Below are 11232 nucleotides of genomic sequence, written 5' to 3'. Positions count from 1 at the left end.
TGCATCCCTAGGGAACGTCTAATAGTTTTTAAACATCTGCCTCGTGGGACTTGTTTTATGTACTTTTTCAGGACAAAATGTGTGTGCATGGGTGTGTGCACACGCACACTTATTCCTTTGTCAGTAAAACCTTTTGGTGTCATTGCAGCTATTGGTGCAGCTGTGCAGATTTTGGAGCAACTAACGACAATATCTAATTTCAGCTGTTTCTGCAGCCTGTCTCTGGTGGCTTTTCTGGCAAGTGAATCTCTCTGTTTTGGTGGTGTAGATCTCATAAGCTACAAAAACGAGCTAGGATCACATTTCCTTTCCTAAGGTGGGAGAGGTTTCATGTGGGGACAGTGAATCGTTTCTGCATCTAGTTCTGATGATTTACTCAATACTGGGTTTCATCTGAAACAGGAACAAATGATGTGCCACAACATTTCTTCTTTTCCAGATAATTTTCTTTCTGGAGAAAACCTTCACATTGAGAGGAAAAAGCTGTTTTGGGACAGCCAGGGAGGGAGGGGAAGAAAGGAGGTGGTATTTGATTTAAAACAACGTAGAATTTTAGAATTTAAGGTGATTTCTGGGCTTGTTGCATCTATTGTGAGCCTGTAAGCTTACCGGTCTATTACAGATATAAATAAAAACTTGTATCTTTTAACTTTTAAAGTAGCAAGAGAGTCCATGTAAGCAATCTACTATGTGAGGAACTCCATGTACTGTGGTTGAAGTTTGGGGTTTGGCCTTTTTTTTGTTTGTTTGGCTTTTTTTTTTTGGTGGCACAGAGGTGACCAATTGCAATGAGAGCCTGGGCTTACTTCACTTATATGAGACATGTCTTTCTGCTAACAGGAAGCCAAAGTGGTTTTCTTGTAGTAGTAGAGCCAAAGTGGTATTTCCTGTTTTGTGTGGGGCATTTCAAAGCAGCAGACATTTTAAGATGTCAGTCAGTATTTCCTTGACGGCTTGAAGATTTATCCCATTTTGGTCTGCTTCAAGCTGCCACATTCTTGCATTTTTAAGAACCAGCTTCGTTATTAACGAAGACAAACATCGAGGTGAAAAAAGAAAAGGGAAAACAGAACAGAAAATCTCTGAGCTAAGATCAGGCTGAAAGTCTTTTCTCTGTGCAAAAGGGTAATGGGAGCTAAGCTTGCCAAAGCCAGGCAACACTGAAAAAAGATTGTCAGGTGTTGAGGAGAGTACTACATTTCTAGAGTTTGCTATGGGAGAAGTTCCAAGACCTGTCTGTTCTGGAAAAAAGATTATTTTTCTAATTTATTTCCTCCTGGAAATAATCCAAAAGGAGTGTCTTATAAACTGGCAGAAAGTTAAAAACAAAATATGCATGTAGACCACTGATAGTTCATCAGCCTTGATGTATTGGTTGTAAGGCTTGTAAGGTTGTAAGGGTTGTAAGGTACTGGAACAGGTTGCCCAGAGAGGTTGTTGAGGCCCCATCCCTGGAGGTGTTCAAGGCCAGGCTGGACGTGGCCTTGGGCAACCTGGTCTAGTGGGAGGTGTCCCTGCCCATGGCAGGGAGGTTGGAACTCGAAGATCTTCAAGGTCCTTTCCAACCTAAACCATTCTATGATTCTATTACCTTGAAATGATTGACTTTAGATGACTGAACCTTTAACGCAGAAAATCCATTTCTTTGGGAAACCGTTGTAGCTACCACTGTGTCTGAGGCCTATGTGCCCCAATCTGGCCCATGTGAGGGCCCATTTTAAGGATATAGGTGTATGGCATTTCTATAGCGCAAATAGCTTACATCATCACACCACAGCTTAGGAAATATGTGAACTCTACTGCTCCCGATGTCCTAGCTACTTTAGGATCTACCCAAATTATTCTGACTCCTGAAGTTGCTTATGGCAATTTCACCTTCTCCCACCTAAAAATAAAGAGAATATGAAAATCCCACTCTCATGTGAAGAGAGACTAGTGCTAATCTAGAAAATCTAGCAAAATAACTCATCTGATGAAATGCCATATGTGCATAATAATAGTACTGCTCTTGTGCACAGCTTTCAATGCTGAGGACTGGCCAAAAGGAGGAATGGGGGTGTCTATTCCATTACCCTCTGTGTGTACAGGGAAAGCCATGTATAGAGGAGTATTTGCAAGGGTATCTGTTAGGCAGGGGCAGGGCCTGCAGCACCATGAAGGTATATGGAATCCCAATTTGGTATTTTATCTGCTAAGTCAATTTTTTTTTTTCACTGGTTTCAAACTCAAAGCACAATGTTTGCACTCAGCGCTGCCTTTTTACTGCTTGTTGCCCACACATGTGACTTGATTTTAATGGAATGATACACACATCTTGCAGAATGAGAGCCTTATGTTTGCACTTGTCAATTAAACACTGAAATGAGAGAATATTTTGCTCAGCCTTTTTTTTTTTACTTTTCACCGTGCATTTTTCAGTTTGCTGCTAGATATTAAAACAAGGGCTTGCTGGTTCTTTAAACAAGCAAATTCCCCGTGGGACTAATATTACTGTTAAGTTGAATGAACTGGAAGCAGGAAGAGTCAATGAATGGTTTGACTGAGGAATGTCTTCTACTAGTTGGCAATGTAATTTTTGAAACTGTGCTGTTAAATTAGTTAATTTTCTTTAATTGGTTGATGTAGTCACCCTTAGAGTAGGATGGTCACTTCTGACAGGTATTGGACACTGTCAGATTTTGATATTTTTTTTTTTTTTCAGCTCACAAAGAAGCCTGTTTCAATTAAAAGAGGATCGGGACCTTTGCCAAAAGAGTTTTGGTTTAGCCAGACAGGCCAACCAGATAGCAGCACAGTGAAGGTGTGTTTCCTAAGAATTGAACTTGTCTAAGGGGTCAGCTGCCCTGAAGGAAGAATGTCCCTGTCTTCCTCTGTTCCTCCAAACTTCCGCATGTTCCCACTGCTCTCCTCAGGCTAATCTGCTCATCATTTGGCACCTCTGTCAGCTCAGCTGAGTCGGGCAGCAAGGAACGGACCCAGCAAGCTGGATAGTTGTCTACTGTGATGGTGAATAAAATTGGCTTATGAAGAGGCTCAGTGCCTGCCACAGCCCTCACAAAGGAGGCAATATGATTGTGTAGGCAGAAGCAGAAGCAGAAGGAAGAAGAGCTGCATAAGCGGGAGGGAGGAGGGGGACCTTTTCCTTTTAGGAGCAGAGCATTAGCTTAACTCACCTTCCCACAAAGCTAAAGCTTCACTTCCACCGAGTGATGATCCCCGCAACACATCATTGTGAAGACAACCTGAGGGAACAGTTTTCATACAGGGTTTACTGTGATCTCATCCTGTGTGCTTGCTTTCTGTGCCTCATGCAGGGCCAAACATTTTGTTTCTGGGCCTGAAAGCCAAACACTACAAAATCCAATGCTGTGTTTCCTCAGGATCATTCCTGGCATGGTTGCTGCAGGGATGCTGGTACAGGCATGAGACAAGCAGTGGTTGTGGCTGGAGCATCATATGTGCACCCACTTACGCTAGCTATGAAACTGCACCTCACTGGCTTGGACTGCCTCTTGTTTTCCTCTGGCTTTTGATTTACACCCTCCTGTGGTAATACAAAATATAACCCATTCCAAGGTTTTGTAAGAATAGAAATTATTTGCTCATCATGATTTGGACATTTGTCTTTTGTCTACTTAAAAAAACCCGCTGGGCTTCACTGGACTTCCAGGCAGTCCCTGTGAGCTTGGGGGTCGGTATGTTCACTGGCAACAGAGAGGGCAAAAGTGTCATTCCTGGCATCTGACCCTATTTCATCACTTCACGTTTTGGAAAGGCTCAGCCTTCATTCTTCTAACATAATCATCAGCCATTTCTTTTTGCTGGAAGAAAGTACCTACTGTCAGGAGGAAAGTTCCTATATTATCTTCCTGCGCTCGAGAAATAACCCAGTTGTCACTAGGGGATGTTTAAAATTGTCTCACAGAAGCCTTGCTAGTACATGGGATACTGTGCGTGGTGACAAACCGCTCTGTTATTTTGATGGGGAAACGTTTATCTTCCCTCTTTCCACTCCTGGGCAGAGCAGTGTCAGTCTCGGGCAGACACACAAGTTCTCCTTGTACTGCCGATGGGAAGACACGGCTTCTTGCAAACCACCTCAACAAGCTTGTCTGATGGAGAAAACTGATCCCTTAGCACAGCCTGCTGGCTGCTCGCGAGACAGCAAGCGAGGGAGAAAATTACAGGTTTCTATGTAAGAGGGGAAGTGATAGTGTTACTGCTATAGGTGTGATGGTCTCAGTCTACAGCTGAGCAAGTTTTCCAGGGAGGTGACAGCGTTTGCTGCAGGTGGGAAAATGGAGATGCTGTCTGGCATACCGGCCCTCTCCTGAGCTGAGACAAAAGCAGTGAACTGAAACCAAGTAAGTCTGAGGAAATAGATGATCTCTGAGGAAAAGCAAGTTAACACCTGACAGGCCAAAGTGGGTGCTGGGAAAGGAGAGATGGTAAATCTGGGGCCCAAAAGGGGTAAATGTTGCCTGTGGAATAATGAGGGGCACGAGATCAGTGGAAACTCACAACCTGCTGTACAACTGATGTCTCAGAGGGGGTGGTTTTAATATCTGGTTATTCAACATCCACGAATCTCAGCCAGAAAATTGTTAAAGTTGTTTTGTAGACCACCCTAAATGACGAGGGTTGAGAGGTCAGAGGTTGTTTTGTGGAAAATGCTCTCATGCTGGTGTTAAGGACCCTGGCATGCTTTTGTCCTTCACGAAACGTCTGCGCAAGTCTGGTAAAACCAAAAGCCACGGTCACAGTGTGGCACAGGAAGACAGCTGAAAATGCAGAGGCATCTCCAATGTCCTCAGCCCTTGCAATAGCAGCCACGTCCTGGTAATCCACGGGCCTATCTGTGCTCTTGCGGACCTGTTGCTGAAGTAGGAAGTATGTTTCTAAGGTACGTTTTCTTAAATCTGATTTTTGTTACAGACAGTAATAAAAGAGAAACTTTATGAAGTTCAACAAGGGCAAGCATAGGGTACTGCATCTGGGGACGAATAACCCCATGCATTGATACAGGTTAGGGGCTAACCAGCTGGAGAGCAGCTGTGTGGAAAGGGACCTGGGAGTCCTGGTGGACAACAGGATGACCATGAGCCAGCAACATGCCCTGGTGGCCAAGAAGGCCAATGGCATCCTGGGGTGCATCAAGAAGATTGTGGCCAGCAGGTCGAGGGAGGTCATCCTCCCCCTCTACTCTGCCCTGGTTAGGCTGCATCTGGAGTATTGTGTCCAGTTCTGGGTTCCCCACTTCAAGAAGGACAGGGAACTGCTGGAGAAGGTCCAGCAAAGGGCTACAAAGATGATTAGGGGATTGGAACACCTATCTTATGAGGAAAGGCTGAGGGAATTGGGTCTTTTCAGTCTGGAGAAAAGATGACTGAGGGGCATCTTATTAATGCTTACAAATACTTAAAGGGAGGGTGCCAGGGGGATGGGAACAGTCTTTTTTCAGTGGTGCTCAGTGATAGGACAAGAGGTAACGGGCACAAACTCGAACACAGGAAGTTCCATCTAAACATGAGGAGAAACTTCTTTACTGTGAGGGTAGTGGAGCACTGGCACAGGCTGCCCAGAGAGGGTGTGGAGTCTCCTACTCTGGAGACATTCAAAGCCTGCCTGGATGCTGTCCTGTGCAACTTGCTGTAGGTGGTTCTTCTCGAGCAGGGGGTTGGACTAGATGATCTCCAGAGGTCCCTTCCAACCCTGATCTTTCTGTGATTCTCTGATTTTGTAAATTCAGCTCACCTTGTCTAGCACTTAAGTCCATAAATTACAGCAGCGATGAAGATGAGCCTAGTGACGGTGTCCTTTCCTGTCTAATTTGAAAATTTCACTCTACAAATGCCGGGGCGAGATCCAAATAAGATTTTATGCTGCTGTAAAACACACACACAACACCCTTCCAGCTTGATATGATATTTCATCATGAGCATCATTTGTTTTCTGTGAAATAATTTATTCTCCTTCTCTTGCTGATGACAAGTTGAGGCAACTCAGGTGGCTGTGTCTTATGTGCTGTTTCTGAACTGTGTCTTCTAATACACAAAAAAGGATGAATTATGGTGCTGATACTGGTTGGAAGAAGCAGGTGAGAGTCCTCAGGACTGATGCAGCAAACAAAGCTTAGCACTTTGGAGACAGTGACACAAATGATGTGTACGCCTTGGAAAGAGGATGTGGGAACCTCACTCATTAAACAAAGGAAGGACACCAGTCCCAGGAGTATTCAGAGGAATGATGAAGGCAGAGTTGTTGCTGTTCATACAAAACTATGAGTGTGAAATAACCCCTGGGACCAAAGTCCAGAAGCAGGAAGGTGCTGGCTGCTTTGGGAGTATGGGTGCTCTGAGTGACCACAGGGCAACCTGGTCAGGCCATAACCCCAGCAGGTCTGGGTGCTGGGCCAGGGGAATTAGAGGTGACATGGCTAGGTATTTCCTCCAGACATCAGCACCCATGTTAGCTGTTCTCTGAGACAATGCTGATTTATGAATCCAGGCCCAGATTAGTCTAGTTCTGCATTGTTATTTCTGCCCGAGAGCACACCTGCAGCAGGGTGCGGTGGCTGAAGTGCCTGGTTTATTGGCCTCATCCTGTGAAAGCCCTTGGACTGCAGCTGTGTCTAAAGGCTGGCCAGGGTTTCTTGCTCATATTTCAGTATAGGTCCAGTTGCTCTTGCTGATAAAGATCAGTTTAAAGTTAAGATTAGCTTTTGTCAGAGAAAGGTAGAGTTAACATTGGGTGTAGGAGAGGTCACAGAGGTGATTGAGCACTGCATCCATCGCACACCTATCCTTGCTTTGTTCCTAGTTGTGGCCCTGGTGTGTGCCAAAGGGATGATCATGGTTCAATTTAGCCTTAGACTGTGTCAGGGTTCAGGACAGAAATAATTTAGGATCTCTATTACTAGGTCTTTCGTACACAAATGGGATTGATTTAAGATCCAGGGATAGACAGAAACTTGTCTGTAGGGTTGCATTCAGTTTGGCATAGTGGGAGCTGAAAGTACCGATTATTTTCCAGGTAACAGGAAAAGCTCAGAGAATATTTTAGAGTTATCAGAGGCTGTTGCCTTTCTTTTAATTTTGTTTTGGGGTTTGGTAGCATTCTCAGATTAGGATGACAACTAACGTTTGGGCTAGGGTTAGGCCGTGTGCTGACATTTGCTTCTTAGTCACTGCCCACCCTTGACCTGTTCTACCTGTGCCCTAATTGTCACTTTTGTCTGTAATAATAACCTTAAAAGTAGCTTGGTGTCTCTAGATCCAGAACTACTGCAGGCTCATTAGTTCTTGATTATATGAGTGTTATCCCTAAGTAGACAGAGACTGAATACTGCTTCAAAGACCATAAATATTCCCGTAAACATTTATCTCAATTCTAGAGGGCAGCTTTGTGCCTCAGCCAAGATGGAGGCAGAGGGCAGAGATGCTGTACCAGCGCTAACAGAGGAAGTCACAGTTTGCCTGTGTAAGAAAAAAGGTTTTGCATAATTGTTCTTTACGTACATGGGGACTGGCAAAAAGAACACAGGTAGTGGCTCAAGTGAAACCAAACTTGGTCTGCCTTGGAGAGTGGTGTCTGGTTTGTGTGTCTTCAAGTGACTTCAGCTGCTTTCTGAGAACAAAACTTCAACTGTAGATGTGGATATACTGAAAACTGCTATATTTGATACATTCATGTTGTCAGAATGAATTTTAGAGTTTCTGGTGGATCTTTTCTTAAATGCGCTGAGCTAGAAGTTGGGACTGGGTTGGGTCTGGTGCAGGCAAAAAGACAGAGAAGCCCAGCAGATGCTTAAGGAGTCTGGAGCCCATGGAGCCACTGGGACGCAGTTCATAGGTGGGGCTGCCATGAAAGGGTTACTCTTGGACTTCCCACCTTGCTGTTAGGAATTCTCCTGTAGAAAAATTTGGCTGTGGAAAATAAGAAAAAAAATGGATATATTTGGATATTTTGAACCACTAAAGGAAACAACAGTGCATCCCTTTTGCTATTTATGTTCCACAGCCATTCCATGTTCTGAGTTTGGCCCTCCTGCCCTGCTCCCTAAGTGACACTGGGTGTTTCTTCGGGCAGCAAAGGTAACACTGCATGAAAAGAAATGATGTATGACATGGCACTGGGTGGTCAGGCAAGTTAGAAGTAGCAGTGTGACATAATGTGTTGATTTCACCCCAGAAGAATGAGTCTGGTATATTTTGGATATAAATAATAAATAATAAATTTCCTGTCTGTAATTTTGTTATGCAGAGGAAATGCATATGGGTGGAAAAGGTAATTTAAGGTCTACAATGTTGGCTGTAGATTTGAGGGACAAAAGTTCAATTTCCAGTCACAGATAACACATGTGATTTTGATTAAATCACTCCTTCCCAGTCACTCAGTTCCCTGTTTGTAACTTGGTGATGAGAATTGTCTGTTGCAGAGGGCTGTAAATCCAGCAGTGCTACACCAATGATTAAAGAGAGGATGACATGGAGTTGCCAATACAGGCTGTGACAATCAATGGTAACATGGTGAATCTTTCAGATCCTGAGGACTGATGATTCGTATGCAGGTCACTGCTGGCAATACACTTTCAGGAGGCTCTGTGTAAGGGAAAAGGAAGGTTGAAGAGATTTCCTGTCTAAGTGTTCCCTCTGACAAGACATGTGGCATCCTGGAGCTGACATCGTCCGCTGCAGAGTTAGACCCCACGAGCCCAATTCTCCTTGTGTGATTCTGTCTCTCCTGAGACCAGAATATGGCTGCGTGCAATTGCAGATGCCTTTGCAGAAGAAATATGCAGCTGAGCTGGCTTTGAGCTGGCTGGTGTGGGTTCACTCCACTGACAGAGGGAGGGGTGGGCTCAGCTGGCACCCTGCAGAGTGGGGGTCAACAGCTGAACTCCCTCTCTTTTTGGTTCTGTCATTACTAAAGCCAAAGTAGCATGAGGAGAATTACCTGTGCTACAGGCATCTGACTCTCATTTTGAATAATGGGGGGTTATGTTAAAAATCCCCATTACGCCCTTCCACCTCTCCAAATTAACAGAAAAAAGTAGGGCACTGATGGCAGATTGTGTCATGGGCAAAACAGTCTTGACTGATTCATGCCAATTAATACAAATTTTCATCAGGATTCAGGTACTGAGGAAAAACTCTGGAAGTCAGCTAAAATGTGCCAGCTGCAGTGGTCAGAATACTACTTCAGTGGTCTCAGGCAGGTTCCTGCCCCAGCGTGGGCTGTCTGCAGCCTCGGGCCCTTAGGGGTGTCCCTGTCCTTGCTACTTATTATTCTCTTTTTTATTTGACCATAAATGGTTTCACTATAGGGTCAGTGTTTTGGTAAATTGATATGAAAAAAGATTAACTATGATTTTCCAAAGACTGTTCAGTCATTTTTGCAGTGACTTACTTCTGAGCTATTTGATTTTCTCAGAACAATGGTTTTTTTTAAGACTGTGCTGAGTGCTTTTGAAAGCCTTTTCCTACAAACAAACTGAAAGGCCTTCTTTCAATTTTTGCTTTGTACCAAACTTTTATCTGGATCATCTAGGATCAAATTGATATTACTTTTGTGACAGGACTGAAAACTGATTGGAAAATACATCATATAGGGATTGTCAATACTGAAATCTCCAAACAAGGCAACAAGAACAACACTTTACCTTCCAATGGTATCCAGTTTCTAATTTGACCATCTGCTGTTTCTCTGGAACTTTTTAAAATTTTCTCCTGATTACTGCTTCCCTGTATTACATTTTACCAAATAGAATGAAGGCAAAACTACTTCTACTTTCATACGTTTTGGCTGAATTTTTACCAGGCACAGGTTCATATTCTTCTCCTCCCCCCCTGAGATTTCTAACAAACAACTAGTGTTCTCTTTTGCATTTTTGGAAGAAGCAATGTATTTATGAATAAGGTGCACTTTATAGTTTAGGATAATCCATATTGTCTCTCATTACTTAATGAGTCTGTGAATGTACATATTCAACCTCTTTTACTGAATGTTTGCTTAGTTTAGTCAATGGTGCAGAAAGGATACAGACTGTTCAAATTTAATTACTTTTTTGTATTCCTTCATTGGAATATTTCCTTGTGTCTGATGTTCCAGAGAATCAGAAGACAAAAGAAAAGGGAACAGCAGGGCTCAAGGCATGCACCATTCACGTGTAAATGATGCATCCCTTGGGTGTTTCTGTGCATCTGCTTACTGTCACAGCCTCTTTCTGTAAATATCTATTTTATTTTTCTCTTGTAATGCTATTAGTATGGAACATCAGAAGAAAGCGTTCTTCCCTGTACACTGCATGCTGAGTCAGAGGGATAAATACGACCTGATGGATCCAAATGTATTGGGGGTCTGATGACTAGGGCAGTCAAACCCTCTTGTTCTGAAAGGTTTACAAATTAAGATTGTTTCCATGTATCATAAAAGAGTTAGATAAAAGCAGAGAATGGTGGCATCATAACACTGACTAACACAAAAGTTATTATACAATGTTTAAGAGATCTTTTTTTTTTTCATGAGCGTATCAGACCAAATCTAAGCATCAGCTTATGATGGATTAGACTTCATGCACTGACATTAATTCTTGGTAATGGAGAAGATGAGTATCATCACTAGATGAACTCTGAACAGGAGGCCTCCTATTGGTGTTGCTAATAACTATGACCTCCCTCTGTGCTGATGGTCTCTGGCTTAATGCAGTTCATTACAGAGCAACACAAGACTAATTTTTTTTAACCATTCGATAGAGCATTTATGTTGCATTTTTATATTGCCGTCATTATCTCTGTCATTTAGAATTCAAATACGGGATAATTGTTAGAAAGATTTTCTTCTTTCCTAAGAAAACCATGCACTAGAGGTAGGAGAGAAACTCCTTGTTAATTGTATAAAAATAGGAAAAGTAACAACAGAATTACACATTCACAGCCACACCACCTGTGTTTCTGTCTATTGGTTGTGCTGCAGTAGAATCATAGAATCACAGAATAATTTAGTTGGGAAAGACCTTTATGATCATCAACTCCAACCATAAACCTAACACTGCCAAATCCACCACTAAACCATGTCCATAAGTGCGACATCTACACATCTTTTAAATACCTCCAGGGATGGTGACTCAACCACTTCCCTCGGCAGCCTATTCCAATGCTTGACAACCCTTTTGGAGAAGAGTTTTCCTAATATCCAATCTAAACCTCCCCTGGTGCAACTTGAGGCCATTTC

The sequence above is a fragment of the Charadrius vociferus genome, unplaced genomic scaffold (assembly GCF_000708025.1).
Source record: "Charadrius vociferus isolate BGI_N301 unplaced genomic scaffold, ASM70802v2 scaffold176, whole genome shotgun sequence".
NCBI lineage: Eukaryota > Metazoa > Chordata > Aves > Charadriiformes > Charadriidae > Charadrius > Charadrius vociferus.
The sequence above is the reverse complement of the archived record's forward strand: the minus strand, read 5'-3'. Positions refer to the sequence as shown.